The following is a 22,711-nucleotide window of genomic DNA, read 5'->3' as shown; positions in this document are numbered from 1 at the left end:
TCTGAGCTTCCTGTTCATCTTCCTGCGGCCCCTGTTCCAATAACATGGAAGAGAAAGTTGAGTGTTTGGAAAAATCGGTTCTTGGCCTGACTCTAGCTGGAGGAGACTCCGTTTCCTTCTTCGTAATCCAAGAGAACACATGATAAAACCTACTTTAGTTTCCAAAGTGGGTGAGTGCCCGTTTTATCCAAGATTCTCAAAACAACTCTTGGAAGAGGCAGAATCGTGTCCACACTGAAGGCCTCACTGTGGTAAAGAGTGGACGGCTGTCTGTGATGACAGATGGTGCAGATCCGGGGTCTTAGCGCTTCTGGAGCAGTGGCTCCACCCCTCCTTCCCGGGGTCACGGGACGAAATGTCTAGAAAGCCTCTTTTTTAAAAACACATAAACTTCTGAGGTCTGTTTGTTTGTTTGTTGGGTCTGGTTTCCTAGTTCTCCATCTCAAACCGGGCCGAACCCCGCTCAGACCCAGCTCCTGCAGAGGCGGCCAGGCCCCACCCTTTGCACTCCAGTGTGGTCACCTTTTCTTGGTCCTGCATTTTGCCTTTGAAGATACTGTTGTGTATTGTCTGCGCGTACTTACTTTGTCCTTTTCTGTGCCGGGTTTCTGATCCAGGAGTGTAAACCCTTGGCCCAGGACCACGTTCTTCCTTGCTCTGCAGCAATTTTCTCTAACCCGGGGCCTCACTTCCCGGATCTTGTGTCTCCGCAGCTCTCCCTCTGACTGTCACCAGCTCTCCTGGGTGGGACCCGTGCTCCACGAGCCCGCATTCCCCACCATGTTCCTTCCAGCAGCTCTCACCTCCACTGGGGCCCACTCCATCCTGCTGGGCACCGTTCGTGCCCAGTGTCCCCACTGGTTAGGCCCCATGATCTCATCCACACACGGGCACCTCCACAGACCTGCAGGCATCTGCTTTCACTGATTACGTGTGTTCCATTTTAATCACACTGGATTGGGGCTACAATTTCCTTTTGTGTTTAAATATACATTTAAGGTCATTTTCTCTCAGCAGTTGATCTGTTTGTCTAGTGGTGAGCTCCACATTTAAAACGCTACCGTGGGGGCGCCTGGGTGGCTCAGTCCTTAAGCACCTGCCTTCGGCTCAGGTCATGATCCCAGGGTCCTGGGATCGAGTCCCGCGTCGGGCTCCCTGCTCAGCGGGGAGCCTGCTTCTCCCTCTCTCACTCCCCCTGCTTGTGTTCCCTCTCTCGCTGTGTCTCTCTGTCAAATAAAATCTTTAAAAACAAACAAACAAAACCACCCGCTACCATGACTTAGAACCAGTCTTCCGTGATTAGCAGGGGTCCTGGCTCTCCGCGGGGTGCCGTCCATTCACCAGGAGATCGCGGGCGTGCAGGGCGGGGGGTGCATGGCCTGGGGGTTTCCACAGGAACAGAAATCGTCCGCGGGTCAGGACCACAATATTGTACATACAGTGGGACGACGGGGAAGTGCCTGTGTGGGGATGTGTCACACTTCTGAGCCCGAGTACTGCTTCGAGCGCCTGGCTGAGCCCGTCCTCCACTTGCTCCGTGCGACCCCCGATGCCCTGCAGGCTGCTCAGCCCGGCCCTGAGCACCAGCTTCCCATCTGTGAGCGGGGACGCCCCCGGTGCCCACCACCAGGGCTGGTGTGAGGATTCACGAGGCTTGTGTCAGGGGCTGGGGACATGCAGGGCACCCCCGCCCTCCTCCAACAGTCTCCAGAATCCTCCTTAGGCTGAACTGAAGCCTGCCCTACCCCCCAGTAGATTTGGACCCAGAGCCGGGCAGCAGTGAGCTTTGCAGGAAGCACTTCGGTGAGGGAGGCGGCTCCTTTCCCTCCTGCTGTTCGCGCTGTTTAGTGAAGATAGAAGTGTCAGGGATGGTGAGTCCTTTATTAAATAGCAAACGTAAAGACTGATTTTCTGGGAGGAGGAGGAGACACTGCTCAAGCAAGGGCAGAGGCCAGGGGGGCGGGTCGAACCGTCTCTAGGACCAGCTGCCCCCGCGAGGACATCAGGAAGCCCGTAGGTTTCTCAAGGAACTGGGAATTCACTGGTGAGTGCCCAGATCTGCAGTCGACGGCGTTACTGTGTTTTGTTCTGCTCGTTTTACGTTGAAAGTGTGTCCTCATCCCGCTACGGAGAGAACCTCTGCTGGGTTACCTGCCTTCATGCCCAGCGTCCAGAGCCATCCTCACCGCAGGGCAGACTGGTGCTGCGAGGGCTTCTGAGGACCTGGGACCGTGGTCCTCCCGTGGACAGTGCTCTGGTTTCCTCTGGTATCGTGCCCAGGGAGGGAGCAGAGCTCCCACATCAGTAGCCCTAAGCTCTTGCGGAATTGAATTCTCACACTTATGTGTAAATTGTTGTTTCAATTACGCTTTTGTTCAGCAAACAGAGCAGAGAGCAGGATACACAGAATCACATTTGTTCAGGGCTCACCTGGAGCCAGGTGTAGCGCTGAGTGCTTTGCATAAATTAGCTTGTTGAATCTTCTTGGCCAGTGGCTTCAGAGGTGGCTCCACTTACTGTCCCCATTCCATAGATGGGGAGCTCCACAGGCGGAGCTGGACTCCGGGGCAGGCTGAGCTCCTAGCTGCTGTCTGATCGTCATTGGGCATTTGAAGAACAGAATCATGTTTAAACACCTATGGGAGTTTAAAAATACCTGGTTCCAGTGGAGAAATTGTATAATAGGAGCTGTTGTTCCAATTATATCTATTTTGTGTGTTTGCATGTCTGTAAAAATGTTGAACAAGTGGGCCGCCTGGATACCAGGCCCTCACAAGGTCATGGAGGATTGATGTGCAGATGTTGAGTCTGAAATGTGCCCTCTTCCTCGGGCCCGGGTCATGCTGACCCCAGGAGGGGGCCCTCCTAGTGTCCCAGGTTGCGGACAGTCCTCAGTCCTGCACACACCCCTCCCTGCCCATGCAGCCTCTGATTGAGGCTGATTTGGGAATAGCTTTCTGGGCCACCTGCCTCGCAGGGGCTGAAAGGGACATTTTCAGGTTGATTGGTAATTAAAGTCTTCAGCTCCAACATGCAACTGAAGGTCGAGTGGCTGAGAGGAATGTGGGAGCTCTAGGGGTGTGGCCCCACGTAGGGCACCTTCATCACCTGCCCCAGAACGTGTCACCAACCATCTGAACTCCCCATGCCTTCATTTCCTTCATCTTCTTGTAAAATGAGCTTTAATTTGCTTCTGTGGCTGCTTACAGCATTCACAAGTTAATTTGTTGTTTTATTAGCCACAGGTTCATAGACCTAATTTGGTAGTCCAAGTGTAATTAAAAATCTTGGAATAACAGATGTATGTACCTGTAAACTAGTGGGTACCTGAGACCCTTCAAAGAATTGTCTACACGTATTTGATGTATCATCTGAAACTTCACCTCTTTTATTTGCTATTCTACTTTGGAGGCCAAATTTAATTATAAGCTCATTAGGTGAGGTCTCATAATTTTGATCTTGCAGAAGCCAAGATGAGAGAGTAAAGTTTACCACCATGCATTTGAGGTACTCTTAACTTCGGGGCCATGGGTGTAGAAACGGTGGAGAAGGAGAAAGTCTTCCTCTACCCTTCAAGGTCTTCCAGCTGGACAAAGAATTAAATTTCTGTGAGAGAGATCAACAGGAGAAAAAAAACCAAAGTTTTATCACATGCACACAGAGGCCCAATAATGAAACTGAGACCCAGAGAAATAACCAATGCAGGGGGATTTTATACCTTTTTAGACAAAGAGGTAACAAATCTGTGGGGAATTGGCAAGACAAAGAACACTTCTGTTCTGGAGCTTCAGTTTGGGCTGGCTGGTAAATGAGGCATAAGTAACAAGAAGTATTTATACAGCCCTCCCAGCCCTGAATTTCCCACCTCTGGTGACAAGGAAGTCCCTTCACCTCCTGATACAGGGAGACCACCTTCCCTGTGGGAGATTTGTTCCTTGCTTTCAGGGGGCAGAGGGAAGACTGAGTTTCCATCTTCCACATGCTGTCTCCTCAGTAAACTTTCATTTAAAATAATCAATATGTGGGGCGCCTGGGTGGCTCAGTCGGTTGAGCGTCTGCCTTCGGCTCAGGTCATGATCTCCGGGTCCTGGGATCAAGCCCCATGTTGGGCTCCTTGCTCAGCAGGAAGTCTGTTTCTCTCTCCCCCTCTGCCTCTCCCCACTGCTTGTTCTCTCTCAAATAAATAAATAAAATCTTTAAAATAAAATAAAATAAAATAATCAATATGCCCAAGTGGCACATTTGGGAGCAACCTGTCCTGGGCCTTACAACACTGAGAAGGACCTTCAGGATCTTTTCATTAAGACCTTGCAAAATAGATAGTGCTGTGAGTGGGAGAGCACTGGGGGCGGGGGGATGGCCTTCTTGCCCAGCCCCTGAGTCTGTGTTAAGGTGGTGTCAGCAAGTGGAGAAAAAGGACAAGGAGGCAGACCCACAATTAACTGACCTGACCGCAGGTTCATGATCTCATAAGGGATGAGACAGTCTCTCATCCACCCAAGAAATTAGGGTGACGTGGTCCGGTGCACACTTGAGTCACAAGCTCTTGGTGCTTTGTGTCTATGAGCTTTGCTGGACTGAGGGAGACACCCAGATTTAAATTCGGCTGGGAGATTTTGGGGGTGAGAGCAGCTTTACCTTTCTAGTCTAGAAATAGAATTCTTCTCTCTAAGCCCGGTCAGTGCAACACTGTTCCCCTAGGCTTCTTAATAATCCCGACGAAGCATAATAACTAAACAGCTGTCGCTGATGTCTACCTTGCGGCAGGCATGGTTCTAAAGACTCATCTTGTTCTCCTGCAGTCGCATGGAGAAGGCGCTGTTAGGTAGTATTATGACTCCCTCCCCAGATGAGGGAGTGGAGGCACAGAGACGTGACTTTCTCCCTTGGCCACACAGCCAGAGGGGCAGAGTGCTTTCTCTCTGGAGGCCGCTCCCCATGCTTCAGCAGACAGTGTCAGCTCCTGCAGAGAGAATGCCGGTCCATGAACATAGGTGGGTGCTCATCTGCACAAAATCCTTAGAGTCACCATGTTTTATCATCTGTCATTGCTTCCTGATCTGGGGAAGAAATAAGAAGACCTACTGAGGGTCGAGTACATTCCCAGCAAAGGCAAAAAGACAATCTCACTTAGGACTAATGCTGTGGACATTTCTGCTAATTTGATTACTTTGCTATTTTACAGTCCTTGCATAATCCCTTTCAGCCAGAGTAATGGATGCTGCCGACTGCTGTGTGTTCAAGGGGTGATGGGGGCAAGTGGGGGGTGGTCAGCTCTCTGGTGCTTCTTGGGGTGCAGGCTGAGGCCACATCCTGGCAATGCCCTTTCTCTGGCTGTGCGATTCGAAGCTCTAAATGCTAATAGCGTCCATCGCATGCGTGAGAGAAGCCATTCATAATCTTCCTGGCAAAGGTCCTCCTGAGGCTTGAACGTAGGGTCTGGCTCTGCGCTCACCACCTGGGAGGCGAGTGAAGACGTCACCCTGCAGCGGGGCGTTCCTGCCGTGCCATTTTCAGACGTGAGAGCTTCCAGCAGATCCAGCACAAGTTCTGGCCCCTCCGGCTTTTTACCACCCGAGGCGCCGTCGTACTACACCTCCCACACCGTGGATCCTCCGTCTGAAGGTTTCGTGGCAAAATAAGCGGCATCCACGTCATAGTTCCCAGTTTGAACCAGGTGCCTGCCAGTCTAATGTGAACTGGAGCATCACCGTCATCCCACTGAGCTCTTTCATGTCGGTGGAGAGCTGGCCCCCGGGCTCCTTGTGGGTAAGGGCCAGGCTCTGACACACGGGAGGCCGTCCGTGAACCTCTCCCTGCCCCATAGCCTGCGGGGCTTGGCTTCCTCCATTTGAGAGCCTCTGCTCTTTAGAATCTAAGTCCAGAGTGCTTGAGGGTTTCGCTGAGGCATTGATCAGGAAGGCAAAAGGACACTCCCAGCACACTGGGTAACACCGAGTTGGGGCCATTGGCATGTCAGAAGCTGGCCAGCTTTTCCCTGGGGATGGATTTTAATTTGTGCAAAAGCAAACAATTACTGTGGCTCTCTGTCACTTTGCACGTTAGTTACTGTTATTCTGAAAATGTCTCCTTTTGCTGACGGGTCATGGCGGGTTATGCTGGGAACCTGCCTCCCAGCCTTCTGCTCTTCTCCCAATGTATGGTGTGAGCAGGTGGGGTGGGGAGACAGACACACAGACACACAGTGCAAGAAGAGGGAGGGGGGAGAGAGACAGAGAGAGGCACAGGGAGAGACACACAGAGAGATTCAAAGAGAGAGAGAGAGACAGAGAGAGAGGGAAGAGAGAGACACAGAAAGAGAGACACAGAGATAGGGAGAGACACACAGAGAGACACAGAGACACAGGGGGAGGGAGAGGCCAGGTTGAGCACAGGGGATACTCCGTGGGAACTTATCCGTCATGTTGCCCATTTTTGTTCTCCTTCCTGGAGCATGGTCCCCTGAGAGCCTTGAGTGAGGAGGGTGGGCTCTTTCTCCTGTGGGTGCTCTGGGCCTCACCTGGCCTTGACTCCTAGACTGGGGGCCTGCCTGTGTCTGCTTCCAGTTACATTCACTTCCCTGGCTCTTGAACACTCCCTGACCCTGTGGCTCTGTGCTCAGTACTTGGTCTGAGGTTGTCCCCTGGGAACTGAATTTGAGTGTGACAGTCAAGTGTGCATGGCCCAGCTCAGGGAGCCTTGGGGAAGCTCAGGGGAGAAGCCATGTGAGGTAAGGCAGGCATCTAGAACTGGCTGCATATTTGGCTTAGTCCCTGTAGGAAAGCCAGCTGCCACCCAGCAGACCATGATGCCCCCAGCTTGGTTAGATTGCAGCAAGAGTTGGTGGGGGAGAATAGGACCTGGGTGGGAATCCAGGCTATAGGCTAAAGGGGGTTGGAGATGGCAGCCTCACCTTTCTGCAATCAGGTCTGGTGATAGAGCAGAGATGTCTGGCCCAGAGATGAGGAGGATGGCACTGGTCAGCCTAGGACCCTAACACGTGGCTTAGGGCTTGGAAGCCATGGTCTTAAAGTCCCATATCTGTGGTTCAAAACCTAGCTTTATCATCTAAGAGCTATCTAATCTTAGGGAAGCAGTTTCTTCACTATAAAATATAGATTGTGAAGGTAGATGGAAGAATAGTAAAACACCATATCTAAGGATGCTTAATGTAGGGCCTTGCACAGAGGAAGGCTCCCAAAGCATTAGTAGCTATAATGAGGATGGTAATGGTGGCTGCAGTGGTGGTGGTGGTGATGATGATGATGATGATGATGATGATGTTGGTGATGATGGTGATGATGGTGATGATGGTGGTGATGGGGATGGTGGGGATGGTGATGGTGGGGATGGTGGTGGTGGTGATGGTGGTGATGATGGTGATGATGATGGTGATGATGGTGGTGATGATGGTGATGATGGTGGTGATGATGATGGTCATGGTGATGATGGTCGTGGTAGTGATGGAAATGATGATGGTGGTGATGATGGTGATGGTGATGGTGGTGGTGGTGATGGTGGTGATGATGGTGATGATGGTGGTGATGGTGATGATGGTGGTGATGGTGGTGATGATGACGGTGGTGATGGTGGGGATGGTAGTGGTGGTGATGGTGGGGATCGTGGTGGTGGTGATGGTGGGGATGGTGCAGTGGTAGGTGATATGTGTCAGTGGAGGTAGGAATATTGTGAAGAGCGGGGTCCCCAGCACAGCATGGACCCACAACACCAGGAAGAGAATTATAGTAGGAAGCCCACCTCTACCAGCCATAAGGGTCAGTAAGATAGAGCTGTGGTTGGCTGCATGTTCAAGACCCAGTCATACTCTAGGCTCATCAGATACTGTCCTGATTTGGGGCTTCTAGTCTAATTATAATTCTACCTATGTGGGGCTTGAGGGCCCAGGGTGGCCCCTGCCCTTCCAGGCTGGCCTGGTTCCTGCATTTGTGGGAAGGTGGCTGTGGTGCCTGCAGCAGGGTGGGCCTGCCTGGCCCACCACCCAGACAGCGTCCACCTGTCTCCCCATCCACGCACGACCCTCTGCAGCCATCCACAGAACACAGGTGCATATGCTGCGGGCAGCATCTGAAAAACAAGCATTTAGAATGTCCCCAGGTGGGTCTGAGTCAGAAGGGCAGATTGAACAAAATGTCTCGAGGTGTTTTATTTTGATTAAAACATTAAAGTGCCTGGCAGCTCCTCGTGGTAATTGTAAATCTTCCTTCAAGGAAAATGAGCAAATGGGAAGGACATGAAATGATGACTTGAGGTTTCAGTGGTTTGCAATGCCTACTTGATTTTACATGGGAAACTGTGTACTCTAGCTCCCAAATTCATTTTTGGAAAATGAGTTATTGACTGCAGATATAATTTATTATTAATAAGCAAAATATGTTTGCAACCTGGGTTTGATGGGGTAGTTAGCATAGCTGGAAGAAGGAATAATAAGTGGGGCAGAGAGGGAGCCCGCAGGAGGGTGAGGAAGAGGAGGGTGCACCCCGAGACAGACCTGCTGGGATCCTCCTGATGTGCAGTCTCATCCTGCCTTGCTCTGCGTTAGTTTTCCTGCCATCTTCTGGGCAAAGCTACACTGCTCCTAAATGCAGAACTTGGCCACCCCCCACCCAGCGTTTTGTTTTCCCCAGATGATCAGATTTCTCCTGTCTTCCCCTTGATGTTGCCCAGGGAGTCCCAGTCATTAGGGAGTCTCCCTGCTAGAGGGGGGCTGTGGGTGGCTGTGGTCCCCGCAGGGACTAAGGTGAGAAGCTAGACAGGTTCTCAGCTCTGCCATGGGTGATGGTGGGCTGAGGGTGGCAAGGGACCCAGAGGTGCCAAGGTCCATGAGCTGACACCTGCTGCAGAGCTGGAGGCTGGGAGAGCCTCGTGCCTCCAGCCATCAATGTCCCCATCTGCAGAATGGGCTCCCGCAGCTCCCAGTGTTCCTGAAATTATGGTAGTGACAGCAAGGGGAGGAAGCAGAACGCTTGGAAATTGAGCCTTACACTGAGGTTCAGGTTAGGTCCTCGTTTTCCTCCAGCCAGTCATATCTCACGGACGTTCCTTGCTTAGCTGAAAACACCTGTTTGAAAATTAGGGAAAGGGAAACATCCTCTAGCTTTTTAATTCTCACTTGTGTTGGTCTGAGAGTCCTGGTGAGATGACACTAGCTTCCCGGTATGCCCCGATCATGAATGTTGGGTTTGCAGGCGCGAATCTGTTCATGATCCTTCCATCTCGGTGCTGCAGGGTCCAGATTCTGATTTATTTATTTATTTTTAAAGATTTTATTTATTTGACAGAGAGAGACAGCAAGAGAGGGAACACAAGCAGGGGGAGTGGGAGAGGGAACACAAGCAGGGGGAGTGGGAGAGGGAGAAGCAGGCTTCCCGCCGAGCAGGGAGCCCGACGCGGGGCTCGAAACCAGGACCCTGAGACCATGACCTGAGCCGAAGGCAGACGCTCAATGACTGAGCCACTCAGACGCTCCCAGATTCTGATTTATTAAACAATAACATTTAGAAAGCATTTATCTTTGAAAATTAATATTAAAACCAGAAAGTCTTCTTTCGGCTTGAAGGTATCTACTTATATTTATTTAGATAATTATCAAAGGGCTTACTTAATAATTGATGGTGGTATTTAAATGATTATAAAACATAACCGTTGTGGGGCCACTGCCGGGGGGGTTGGTCAGGGTGGCCGGGAGACAGGCGGATGCTGAGCTGCGGGAAGCTACAGAGCTGGAGCGATTTTTCCGTGCAAGCGGGGAGGAGGATACATTGTGTATTTATGAGTACATTTATCCAGAATGTCCACCTTTGTGATAATAGAATTATTGTACAAGTCATGCCATGTGCATATAAAAAGGTCTGTTCCTCAGAGTTCTAAGAACGATTCCCCAATGCTTTTGAAACAAATCTCTGTTTTTATCATAATTGTAGTACGCGAGGATCAGTTTCCCCTTCCTGTTCCGTTCACGTTCCTATTTAAATGGTTTGTGGTTTCCAGGTTTGTGAAGGCTGAGAGCCTTCCCGAAGGCAGACAGTGGCCTTTCCCTGCCCAGCACGGTCGGGCAGGGGATGATACCACAGTGCATGTGCGTCGGGGCTGTGTGCATTTTCCCTCCAACTGTGCAGGTCTGTCTGCTCTAACACCAGCAAGAAGATAGCGCTCAGGAAATGGAGGCCGTGTGGGAGACTGGGGACTCTCAGGGCCATGGGGCCCACGCCACTGCCACAGCCTGGGCTGGAGCACGTTCCTGTGGAGCTCGTGCTTCCAGACCTGGTTCTGGATTTGGGGGATCCCTCAGAGGGGGGTTCTGGATTTGGGGATCCCTCAAAGGAGGGTTCTGGATTTGGGTGATCCCTCAGAGGGGCATCTGGATTTGGGGATCCCTCAGAGGGGGTTCTGGATCTGGGGATCCCTCAGAGAGGGGTTCTGGATCTGGGGATCCCTCGGAGGGGGGTTCTGGATCTGGGGATCCCTCAGAGGAGAGTACTGGATTTGGGGGATCCCTCAGAGGAGGGATGCAGGATTTGGGGATCCCTCAGGGGAGGGTATAAGATTTGGGGATCCCTCAGAGGAGGGGTGCAGGATTGAGCCTCCAAGGAGATCAGAGGTGGCTTATGAAGGTCAGTCTGTTTTCTCTCAACCTCAGGGTCCTCTCCCCTGGAGTCCCTTGGGGGCTGGGTGGGGCTGGCCCCTCAGTGGTTGGGGCTGGTCCCTAGGGTTCCTGTATTAAAATTATACCCGGAATTTAATTTATGGACATGACTGTATGACCACAAGCAGAGGCCATGCACCTGCCCTTTCCCCCACCCCTGTGTTCCTAATCCTCTGTAACGTGAATGCGGGGTCCCCATATGCAGCCATCCCAGCATGTGCAGGCCTCCTTCCAGCTCTGCCTGTGGACCCCTCCCCCCCCACCCCCATCCCCCGTCTCCTCCAGCTCTGACACCAACGTGTGCTCACTCTGCGGCAGTCGGGTTCTCAGTCAGTGTTCTGGACACAGGACATGTTTACCTCTGCCGCCTCCCCCCAGCTGCTACAAGCAGTGGGCATGGCCCTCCAAATTCCCCAGTCTGGAGAACCCTTCTGCATGGACTTGCCACCCCGTCTGGGCTCACGATCAGCCTTCACAGATGATGGCTGCATGCGCAGAAGGCCCACCACTCCACCTTCCCTGGTGGCCTCCCAGGCCTGGAGCTGCCCTTCTCTCTGATGGCTTATTCCTCCCCTTGTGTCCTGCCCCGAGTTCTGTCCTTCCTGGATGTCTGGGGGCCTCGGAGGCAGGGACGAGCCCCCCAGCATTTCCCTATCCCCCGTGCCCCATGCTTGAGCGCACTGCCTCAGTGTCTACCCGGAGGACCCTCGGCTGAACCCCACTGTGCAGTCCACTCCCAGGTTGACGGCTGTGGGACCGTCATTCCCATCACCGGACCTGGTCGTTCTGATGGGGGCCCCCCAGCTTTCCTTGTGAGGATTCTCTCTGCTGACCTTGACTGGACCCCCAGCAGGGCGGGTCCACTGATGCCCGATTATTCTTTCAATGTTGGCTGTCTGTGTTATTCTAGAATGCAGAGCCACCTGTCAGTTCTCCAGACTGGGGAATTTGGAGGGCCCGCTCTGTAGACCTGGGGGTGGGTTGGGTGGGGTGGCAGCCATGATCATCTTGGCCCCATGACATCGGCCACATCCTGGGCTCTGCGTCTTGAGCTCCCCTGCTTCCGGTGGCTTGAATACAGCATGTAGGGGACAGGTGTCTGCAGCGCAGGCCCGGGGCCTCATGAGGGGGCTCTGGGGGGCACTCTACCCTCCAGGATGTGTCCCTCATTTGGTCTACACAGGGAGGCTATGGAAAGCGGTGCCCACTGCAGCTGGGGCTACTTAGAGGTTTTTATTTTATTTTTTCCAAATTGAAGTTCAGGCCGTTGAAAATTGTCAGGGTGAGAGACAGGCCAGAACGAGGCCGCTCCACGGAGAAATCATCATGGGAATAATTCACTTCTGCGGGTTCCTGAGGGGTGTCGCTCCCAGAGCCTAGCTACCTTCACCTTTCTCTCACTTTTTGATTTTATTGCTATTCTTTTGACGTTAGGAGGAATTGAAAACCTGTTTAGGTTTTATAGCATCACATTTCAGAGGTAAGTGACGCGGCCGGTAGCCAGGATGCGTGTGATTCATGCGGCACAGCGAAGCCTGGCGTCCCTGTTTAATTGTGCAGTGCTCCCCCGAAGAGGTCTGCCGGGATGAAAGGATAAAGGGCTAAGATGAACATTTTCTTTCCCTTTTTAAGGGAACCACTTATCAAGCACAAAAGGCAGTGAAATCAGTTCTGATGAGATTGGATTGAGGGAGGATGCGTCTGGTTATGAAATGAACCATTGGATGTGACGCGGCTGGCTTCTCACGGCGGTCCCCGAGAGAGCGCCGGGCCAGCGCAGAGGCAGGACAGTTCCCGGGCCAGACCCCGGACACGACCCGCTGAGCCCTTGGCCCACCGGTGTGATGCTGGGCTTGGGGGCCAGACTGCCTCCAGCCTGCCTGCAAACCTCTCCCTCCATTCACTGGTGAAGTCGGGAGGTGGGTGAGATTATTCCCCGGGTTTCTTCTTGGCATAAAGGACCAAGTGACATTTAAGCCTTTGAATGTTTCAGGGTATCCATTTGTGACAGCTTATGCAAATCCCTTGCTGGTTTCAGTCTGTAACAACTTGGAAGCGGGCAGCATACTTTGTAGCATCTTCTAAAAAGAAATCTATTCCCGAAGTACACTGGGTTGCATTTACACTGGCCCTTAATTCATGATGGCAGAGGCAGAGATCGGGGTGGGGGGATGCGGCCACCAGCCCAGGGACACCTCGATCCCCCGGGGGGAGCAGGAAGAGCAGGAGTGATCCCCCCTGAGCCTCCGGAGGGAGCACAGCCCGCTGACAGCTGGACTTAGGATTTCTGAGATCTGGAGCATTCCTGCTGGTTGAGGCCACTTTGTGGTCATTTATCCGGGCAGCCCCAGGACATTAGAACAATGAGCAAAGTGAAATTCTGTGGGAATGTTGAGGGGATGTGTGGTGCACATGACACAGCCCAGGGCGTCCTGGCCCCCCAGACATGCAGATCCCCCTCCATCCTGCCGTGTCCCCTCCTCTGTGGGGCTTTTGTCTCCCCTCCCACTGGCACTCTTCGCTGTCCAGGCTGTCACAGGTCTGATCCAAGGTCAACCCACTGACCCTGGGGGCTGGGCAGCGAAAGCACTGGTGGAAAAAGTCCCCCTCACAAGGGGGCTTCTCCCTTAAGGGAAGTCTGCTCTGAAGACAAATTTCCCCTTGTCACATTGTAGCTTCCTTGATTCATTTTAGCCTGCGGAGGAGGAAGGATAGACAATGCATTCCATTCAAGGACACATGCATTTGATTTCCCCCGTGCCCCACACTGCATGGGAGCTGGTGGCTGGTGAGCTGCTCGCCTAGCCAGAAGTGTGGGTCAGCTGGCATTCGAGAGACCTCCTCCCCTGGGAAAGAGCTTAACAGGTGCTTCCTGGCACCTGGGGGGATCTAACCATGTTCACCCCCATTTCTCAGCCATGCATATGGAGGTTACGAGGACAAGTAACTTGCTAGTTTTTGGAGCCTGTCAACGGTGGGTCTGGGTCAAGATCCGTGCTTTCTCCTCAAACACCCCCGGCCCCCCGATGCCCCTTTACTTCCTTCCACCCAGACCACACCCAGTTTACACAAGCCACGGGAGAGAAAGAGCTTGTCATCGAATCCAAGGGAGCCAGGTGGGCTGATGCTGCGCCTCCCGGCCAGGGCCCCTCCAGGACCCTTCCCACTGCACAAAGGCCTGGTGCACACTCCGCAGCCCGAGTGTTTTTATTGCTGGAGGCTGGACGGCAGCATCGGCAGAGCGTGATGGCGCAGGGATGGCCAGAATGGATGAAATCCAGTGGAGGAGCCCAGCTGGGCTAAACATCCTTAGCCACATGCCAAGGGCAGATTTCATCCAAACAGTCCCCTTTTCCATGTATCTCTGTGATGTCTTGGAGTCCCCTCGTGGTGGTGGCAGCACACCCAAGGCCAAATGACCCAATTAAAATGACTGTAATTAAGAGCAAACATCATAATTAATTCTCTCTTGTAAAAACATTCACTTTATCCCTGGACGAGCCGGCTTTACGGGGCAGTGAAACTGTCCCTCTTCAAGCAACGGTGTGAGTAGAGAGGGCTCCAGGTTGGTGCCCAGGACTCTCCTCGGGGACTCTAGGAGACCCACACCAGGACCCGGATGAGGGATCCCAAAGGCTGTTGGAGGAGCTGTGGCCACCTGGCAGGCGGAGCCGGTCACACCAGCCCCCTTGGTTTGTGGCTTAAGGTCCCGCCCCCCCCATTTCAGCTGTGCTGTGCTGGAGACACCTGCTGCCCACTCAAGACTTGCCACCCCTTCTGAGTGGGGGGGGTTGTAGCTGGAAAGTGGCAGCAGCCCTGCCTTGGACACCCTGAGCCAGGGCAGCCCACTCGGCCAGGCCGACCTTGAACGTAAGCAGAAGTGATGGGTGTCAGCTCCCTGGCACGGTGTCGAGGGGTGGGCATGCGTGTTCTCCACCTTGCGTCCCCTGCTTTCCTTGTGATCCCGGCCACACAGAGGCTCTGGGGATGTGGCCCCGAAGAGGAAGGATGGCTTCCTGAATCATGGTCGCTGACACTCATCGGCTCTGACGCAAGTGATGAATCATCTCCAAACTTGAGTGGCTTCGCGCGGCAGGGAGAACCTCTCCTTAGAGTAGACACAAGTGCATGTGCGGGGTCAATTTAGATATTCTACCAGAAGCGGCTTGTCTGACGACAGAAGAGCAGCCTGGCACTTCTCAGTCATCAGCCTCATTTAACACCTATCCTTCACCAGGCCGGCGGGTGTCGCGCGGTGTGCTGTGGGGACACGGGGGGGGGGCGTGAAGGAGCACCCCCTCCCGCACAGGCACGGTCAGGGAGGCGCCGAGTCTGGGGGTGCTCATGCAGCCTGAGCACCGTTCGCACCCGCCTCGGCTCCTCGACGAGCCCTCTCCCAGCCGTTCCAGGCTCTTCTAGGGCCGTTGTCATGACAGTTCTTGAATTCAGAAGTGGCATTCCTGGCGGCTGCGCCGTGAATCAAGCATATGCATGTCAGGCTGGCCTCCGGTCCTCTCCCATCGTCTGTGGCCCACAGGAGCCTCTTACCCCAAACCTCCACTTAGGATGGCAGCTGATTCACATGCACCGTCAGGCAGGCTCCAACGGAGGTGTGTGTCTCCTCGGAGACTTCATTAGTTAAATGGTTGCTTTCTCCTAATTAAACTATAAAATGTGAATATATTCCATTTAAGAAATGGGAACAATTTAGAAGTATATAGAATCGGCCTGCTCTCAACCCTGTTCTTCTCACAAAGGAAACCTCTCTTAGCAGGGTCACGTGATAATCAGAATATTTCCCGTGCCTTACGTGCGCACAAATATATTCATGTTCGTTTTAACGTGCATGGGGTTGTACAGTGCAGAATTTAGCAACATACCTTGAAGCCCAAAATGCAGTGACGCAGAAAGAATGTCCAGTCTTAGCTGCTCCAGGAATAGTCCGTGGCATGGGCATAAACATACTTGTTTGTGGTTGGCGATAGTGTTGCTAACGTGGGGCATCAGAAGCAGTCCTTGATGAGTTTTTTCTACACGCTTCTTCAAGCAGGTGGAAAAGTATCACATGTAGCTGGTGATAATGTAACTTGGCACAATGTTTCTAGAAAGAAATGGATTAATATAAATCAAGGTGCTTAATTTTATATATTATTGAATCCAGCAGTTCCAATCATGGGACTCGATCCGAAGAAATCCCATCATCAGAAATCCCACATGGGGTTGCAGCCCACGCCCACGGGACTCGATTGAACCCGTCACTCCCCCCGTGGCCCCGGGGTGGGGGCATCTTCATAACTTCTATGACCCGTTTTTCCTCCCCTCACACGAGGGGCTGACAGGAGTTCTCCCAGCACAGGGCATGCCTGGATGTGGGGTGAGGTAGGGGTCAGGCTCTGTAGCAAAGTGACCAGTCGATCTCAAGCTTGAAATAGCAGATGAAAGCTTAGAGCATGATTACAGGCCCACGGTGGGTGCAGGGCGAGCATAAGGACATGCCACAGAACATAGTTTAAAATAGGGCAATCAAAAATAATAAAAGTCTAAGTGCCCAACAGTAGGGACTGAGCAAATTGCAATCTAGAATTCTGTTGAAAAAGGAGACAGCTATTAAAATTGTGCTCGTGAAGAGCTTTGGAGGCACGGAGATGGTATATTGAAATATCGAGTAAGGCAAACAGTCCCGGGGCTTCAGCGATGGGCTTACAGACATGAGAGTGAAGCCAACGCTCCAGGAAGGAGCTGCTGACACCTACATCTGCACGACAGTGTGTTCGTGCCAAGTCTGCCAAATTGCTGGACTGTGACCCATTACGACTGCCGCGTGCGGTCTCCCTGCCACCTGGTCGCGGCTCCTTCTGCGAGGTCAGGGTGGAGTGCTCATGGGCACTCAGGATGCTGTGTGGAGAAGGGAAGGGCGAGTTCTTTTAGTTGGGCAGGTGCAGCGGGGATACCTTTCTGTAGTTCACTGCTCCCATCCAGCAGGGCAGGGCCGGCCACGCCAGGTGGACCCAGCTCCCGGGGCAGGTGCAGCTTCCCCCTCTGCTCTCGCCTCTGTCCTGCGCGGCTGGTACGGGGGAGCGTGTGGGGGCCCAGGCGCGTGGGACCAGGTTGCAAGCAAGTGGATGAGAACTTCTTTCAGTCGTCAGATGTGTCCAGCTGTAAGATGAGGATTCATCCTAACAACAACTAGTGCTATCTGAGCATCCTCCATAAGACAGCATATATGTGACACACACACACCACACGTGGCCATGACTTCCCATGGTAACCCCACAGGACCACAACACAGAAGTTATGGAATGCCTTTGCCACTGGGCAGAGCCCCTCGGCAACGCTGCACCCAGCGAGCGCGTCTGCCTGTGTATAGCTTTGGGGACGTGGGCGGGACCACAGCCCCTGCTGATGGGTGCCCCAGACCCAGGCAGGGGGTTCCATCTTGGTCCTGTGCCCCCTCACCCCCCATGGAGGCTCTTGGAGGAGCAGAGCTGGGAAGACCGTTGGGAGAATGTCGCGAGAAATAAGCCAACATTCCCATGGCCCATTTCAGGGAAGGGTTCCCGACACAGCTCAAAATCAGGTTGAGTTTGATTTCATAAGCTGGGTTCTGGCTATCCTCACGGGGTTCTAAGCCTTTCGGATGATATGACTTTCTGTCGGCATCCCAGTCTGTGGTTTCTGAGCAGAGATGCACCCCCACGTGAGGAAGACAGCCATACATACTTGCCAAGTGGCGACAATGGACAGGCTGTGATTCAGGCTTTCTGTTCACGGTTCCAGGCTCCTGGGAGGTTTGCTAATGTGCTAAGAGTATGCACCTGTTCCCCGTTTCCCCACTGTCCCTATGCTTGTCATAGTGAGTCCCAAGTGTGCCTAAACCTGAAACATGGCCTGAACCAGCGGGACAGAGACAGGATCTGCAGACAGCAGAGGGGCCTGGCTCCGGGGGTCGTGCTGCTCTCAGGGACCTCAGCAAGAGGAGTGATGAAAATGTACGGGGTTGGATTTAGTAACACACATACATTGTCTGCCCGAATCTACCATCAACTTCCTTTGCTCTTTGATCTTAAAATAGCGTGTGTGTGTGTGTTTGTGCAAAAATGTAACATCGGTATGTAAATAAGTGCATATGTGCCTGTGTCTGGGAACGGACTACACTCCCTGCAGGGACTTGGTATGTGATGAAGGAGGCATCTCAAATCAAGGGCTGATGTGGATCATCAGGAAAATGGCGCCGAGAAGACAGAAGCCACCAGGTGGATTACGGATGTGCATCCGTGCCTCACACCTTCGTCGGATGAAGTTCAGATGCAGCCGACAATGATAGGCAAGAATTAATTACGTGCTGTTGGTGAGGAGGCTCTTTCCCAGTGCAGCAAAAACCCGGAAGCTCTACATGAAAGACTTGCAAATCTGGCCCCTTAGAAATAAAACTGTGGGCCATAGAAACCACCATCACAACGAAAGTAGAAGGCGGACAGCATTTTCCCATTCCTTTCCCAGCCAAAAGGGCTCTGTGAATCTATAAGACAAAGATCCACAGTCCAGAGGGAAAATAAGCAGAAGTCACGGCCATATAGTTCACGGAAGAGAAGATACGCACAGAGACCTTTTTCAGCTGCGGGAAGGTGCTCCTCGCAGTCATAATGACACCGAGTCTGTCTTCATCAGAATGGACATTCCGGGGCACAGGAAATTTCACCTCTGTGTTCCCTGTGTACTCCCCTGGGCCAAGAACAGTGCCTGGCACACAGTAGCCTCTCAGTAAGCATGTGTTTGATGGAGGAGCCCAAAGGAAAGTGATCTCTCTTAAGACAAGCACCACCTCTCAGGTTGGTCCTAGGCAACACTCGATGCGCATAGTGTGGCCAGGAGCCAGAAGCCGGGCACTCCCCCGGGGAGGGGGGGTAGGTGTGGTCACTAATTAAAATGAGAAATGGGATGGCCAGTTCAGCAACATCAAAACCAGAATCATGAGACTGTAGCCTCCTACCCAGCCACTCTCCTACAGGGCTTCACCTTCACCTGAACTACTGGGGGGCAGGTGACAAGGACCCAGGGCTGCTCGTGGCAATAAGAGCTGTAAGAGCAAAAGACTAGAAAAATCTTCATGTCCATACAATGGAACACAATAAAAATGAGCATGCTCTGCTCATTCCCTGGCAGAACACCTAGAAAATGGGGAGGGGGTTTCTGCAGACTCTGGTCGTCCGTACAGTGGGTATTCAGAGCTGTTAAAAAGGACAATGCAAAATTTCTTTACCTGGATCTCAAAGCTACATGATTAAATTTAAGAGAAAAGGCACAATGCAAATATATATTACGGTACATCTATGTACAGAACAGAAAGCGTGCGTCCTCATATTCGTGTAGATGCGCAGAATGTCTGAGAGGCTCACAGAGAGACTAACGTTCATTAATTCCAAAGAGGTTTCTGTGTGTGGGTTGAGGAGTGGAGGGAGATATTTCACGTTATATTCTTCTGTATTTTTTTGGAACCTGAATAATTATTCATTGGGCATATTATCTATTAACATTTAAGTTGATTTAAAAAGAAAGGTACGGAGTCCGGTCCCACGTATAACTGTCACAGGCAAACACCCATAGTCAGATCTATTGAAACATTTGTGTGAAGCATCTTTTGAATTTTCTGTAATAATTATTCTGAATTAATGTTAATTATGTGCCCATTACTGAGTGTAGGAGTCATTGAAATATAGAAATTCAGATTTGTTTCTGCAATACTAAGATGTTGGGGCAGCCCACAGATGAAATTTGCCTTTTATTTCAGAAGCTCAGTGCCCTCTGACTGTGCTCTCTCTTTTTCCAGTGTGGATAAAGTAATTGGGCAAGCCAGAGGGATCTTCTATCTCCCGGTAAAAACTTTGAAACCCATTTTCTAGGTGTTCTGCATGGAAACTAGCCGAGCATGCTCATTTTTATTGTGTTCTATTGTATCCGTTGGTCCTTTGATTCCCACTATTTCAACTGATAAACCTTGCCATCAATGAAACTAATTGCATCAGAAACAGCCAGGGAACTTCATGAGCATTCAACACTCATAAATAACACCGCCAATTAACCGCCAGGACGGCGAAGCCCTCCATCTTCTTGTCAAAAGCCGGGTGCTCATGGCTTTAATTGCACTAGGGGTGGGCGGTGGCGGCACGTGCTGGGGACAGAGCGGAGGAGAGACTATCCTTTGGGAGGAGAGGAGCACCTCAGGATACAGACTGTGCGTTTACTCACTTGCAGATTGATCCCCTTCCGCCAGGCCGGAGACTAGCCAGGGAAGGAGCAGTGGTTGTGCAGGACATGGGGACTCCCCTCTGCCGGAGACCTTGGGGGTCTCTTTCTTCTTCTGACTGCTCACCCTACTTGCCCCAAAGTGGTGGGACCAAGCGCTCGGTAGGGGTGCCACCTGGGCCCGCCAGGGAGCTCCTCCCCAGAAGCGAGTGGCCCAAACATCCCACGCAGAGCTGTTTCGTCCTTGGCAGGTAGTGAAGGGGCCTGCAGGAGGCTGAGAAACTCCAGGCTGAAGAGAGAACCAGGGAGGCTCTGCTGCCCGCAAGGGGCAGATGATCTCAGCCTTGGTTTTCTCGCAGTGGAGTGGACAAAGGGCAGGGGAGATGCCCCCCTTGCAAACATCCCGCACAGGGCAGGAGTACTGTGGGGTGGGGATGGGGCCAGTCCTTAATGAGGCCATCGGGTTGAATCTCTGCAGAGCGGAACACCAGACCAAATGCTCCCGCTGGGCCACCTGGACTGCCATTGTGTGTCCCAGATAATGGGAGTTTCCGGGACAGCTCTGGATGAGCTCTCCTTGACTCTGAGGTCACACGGCCCCCTCACAGATATCTGCTGCTCATTTCATTACTGCCCCTGCCCATTCCTCAGAGCCTCCGGCACAGGGAGCTGGGGTGGGGCTGGTGGCGTCCTTGACTGGCATGACCCACCATCACTGAGGTCACGGTATCGAGACACTCCTGTGTGCTCCATCCAAGGTGCTTTGGCCTGCGCTTCCCAGACCCTTGGAGCCAAGGGGTGTGTCTCTGGTGGCCTTCCCCGGTAGCATGTTGGAATGGAGGGAGGGAGCGGGCCGCCAGGGGAAGGACCCTTGTGGGGCACTCAGTGCAGAGTGGCAGGCGGGTCTAGAGCCTTCTGAGAAGATCATGTTTTAATTGGGTTGTTTGTCTTCTTCTTTTTTTTTTTTTTTAAGATTTTATTTATTTATTTGACAGAGGGAGACACAGCGAGAGAGGGAACACAAGCAGGGGGAGTGGGAGAGGGAGAAGCAGGCTTCCCATGGAGCAGGGAGCCCGATGCGGGGCTCGATCCCAGGACCCTGGGATCATGACCTGAGCCAAAGGCAGACGCTTAACGACTGAGCCACCCAGGCGCCCCTGTTTGTCTTCTTATTAAGTTGTTACAGTTCTTTGTGTATTCTGAGTGCTAACCCCTTTTCAGATAAATGATTTGGATATATTTTCTGCCATTTTGTGGGTCTTTTCACTTTCTTAATGTTGTCCTTTGATGCAGAAAAGTTTTTCATTTTAGAAAAGGTACAATTTATCTATTTTTTCTTTTGCTGCTTGTGTTTTTGGTGTCATAGCCAAGAATCCACTGCCAAACCTGAGGTCACATCTCTATGTTTTGAAAATTTTTATCACATTCTTCTCTATTTTGATATATTTGATGATGTCTTTCCCTTTTTTTTTTTTTTTCCTTAGGGAGAGAGAGAGTGTGTGTGAGTGGGGGTGGGGAGGGGCAGAGGGAAAGGGAGAATTTCAAGCTGACTCCACGCCCAGCAGGGAGCCTGATGTGGGGGTTCGATCTCACGACCCTGAAATCATGACCTGAGCCAAAACCAGGAGTCGGACCCTTAACTGACTGAGCCACCCAGGTGCCCCGATGTTGTCTTTCAAATGTATATATACATACATTAATATAAATGCATATGTATTTTATGTATAAGCTAGAAAGTAAGACAGAGCTCTGGGAAATATGAGTATATGTAAATATACTAGGGAATATAAAAATATATAATATAATTTAATGTGTATTATATATTTTAAGTATTTTTTCCTAGAAATTAGCTATGCTTCTGATTGTTTTACACGTTCCTCTCCGTTACGGGAGGTCCGCTGCCATTCACCGCCCCATGTCTACAGTCGGCCTTGTTCTTTTGTGCTGTAGATGCGCTCAGGTGTCTGGCAGCCCTGAGCTGCCCCTCTTCACTTCAGGATCAGCCAGTAGAAAGCTGACTGTGACTTCTGTGTCCATGTAGAGCCTCCAGGGACAGGTCTGCCTCGAGGTCGGGTGTGCTGGGTGCTGGCCGTTTGCTGGCGCTCCCTCTCAATGATTGGGCTGGAGGGTTTTGCTCCGGAATGGAAGATCCCCACACTAGCTGCCTCAGCTTCTGCCAGGCAGTGTGTCCAGCTTCTCGCTTATTTGCTGATTTGTTTCTCTTTTGTCTGACTGCTCTGCACATGGAAGGGCGCAGATTGATAAGCCCACTTATCTCTTCCAGAGGATGCTTGTTCGTTCATTTGAGCAAATATACATTTAATCAGCCATCCAACATTCATTAAGCATCTATTTTGTGTCGATCACATAGTTGATTTAAAATAGATTTAAAGATTAAAAGACACGGCTTCTGTTTTCCGGGAGCTCACAGACATGAGATGAGTCATTTGAATGTGATATGCTAGAACAGAAATATATATAGTGGGGAACACAGGACAATAAGGTCTTTACCCCGAGCAAGAGCCGGCGTGAAGGCTTTGCTGAGGATCGCATTCTCTAATGCACTGGGGAGGACTGTCAGGCGGGAAGGCAGACAAATTCCAGGAAATAGTAGCATCCGGGACAGACCCAGTGCGGTGAGCTGGAGAAGCCCACGGCTCGGCCTGCCCAGAGGCAGAGAGGAGGAATCATCACCGAGGTGGAAAAGTGACTTTGGCTAAAGGGGTTGGGGGATCCCCACTGAACCCAGGCCTGTGCAGGTGCATGGTGGACAGAAATGCTGGAGGCATGGTTTCCACCTCGAAG

At 52.0% G+C, this 22,711-nt stretch overlaps 1 protein-coding gene across 1 annotated transcript in view; it reads left to right on the top strand.

Annotated features, from left to right (window-relative positions):
• TCERG1L (transcription elongation regulator 1 like) overlaps nt 1-22,711 on the top strand; it is a 173,630-nt gene that overhangs the window by 83,995 nt on the left and 66,924 nt on the right. The gene's annotated exons all lie outside the window — the stretch shown is intronic.

The sequence above is a fragment of the Mirounga leonina genome, unplaced genomic scaffold (assembly GCF_011800145.1).
Source record: "Mirounga leonina isolate KUSES-001 unplaced genomic scaffold, KU_Mleo_1.0 Mir_114, whole genome shotgun sequence".
NCBI lineage: Eukaryota > Metazoa > Chordata > Mammalia > Carnivora > Phocidae > Mirounga > Mirounga leonina.
The sequence above is the reverse complement of the archived record's forward strand: the minus strand, read 5'-3'. Positions and strand labels throughout refer to the sequence as shown.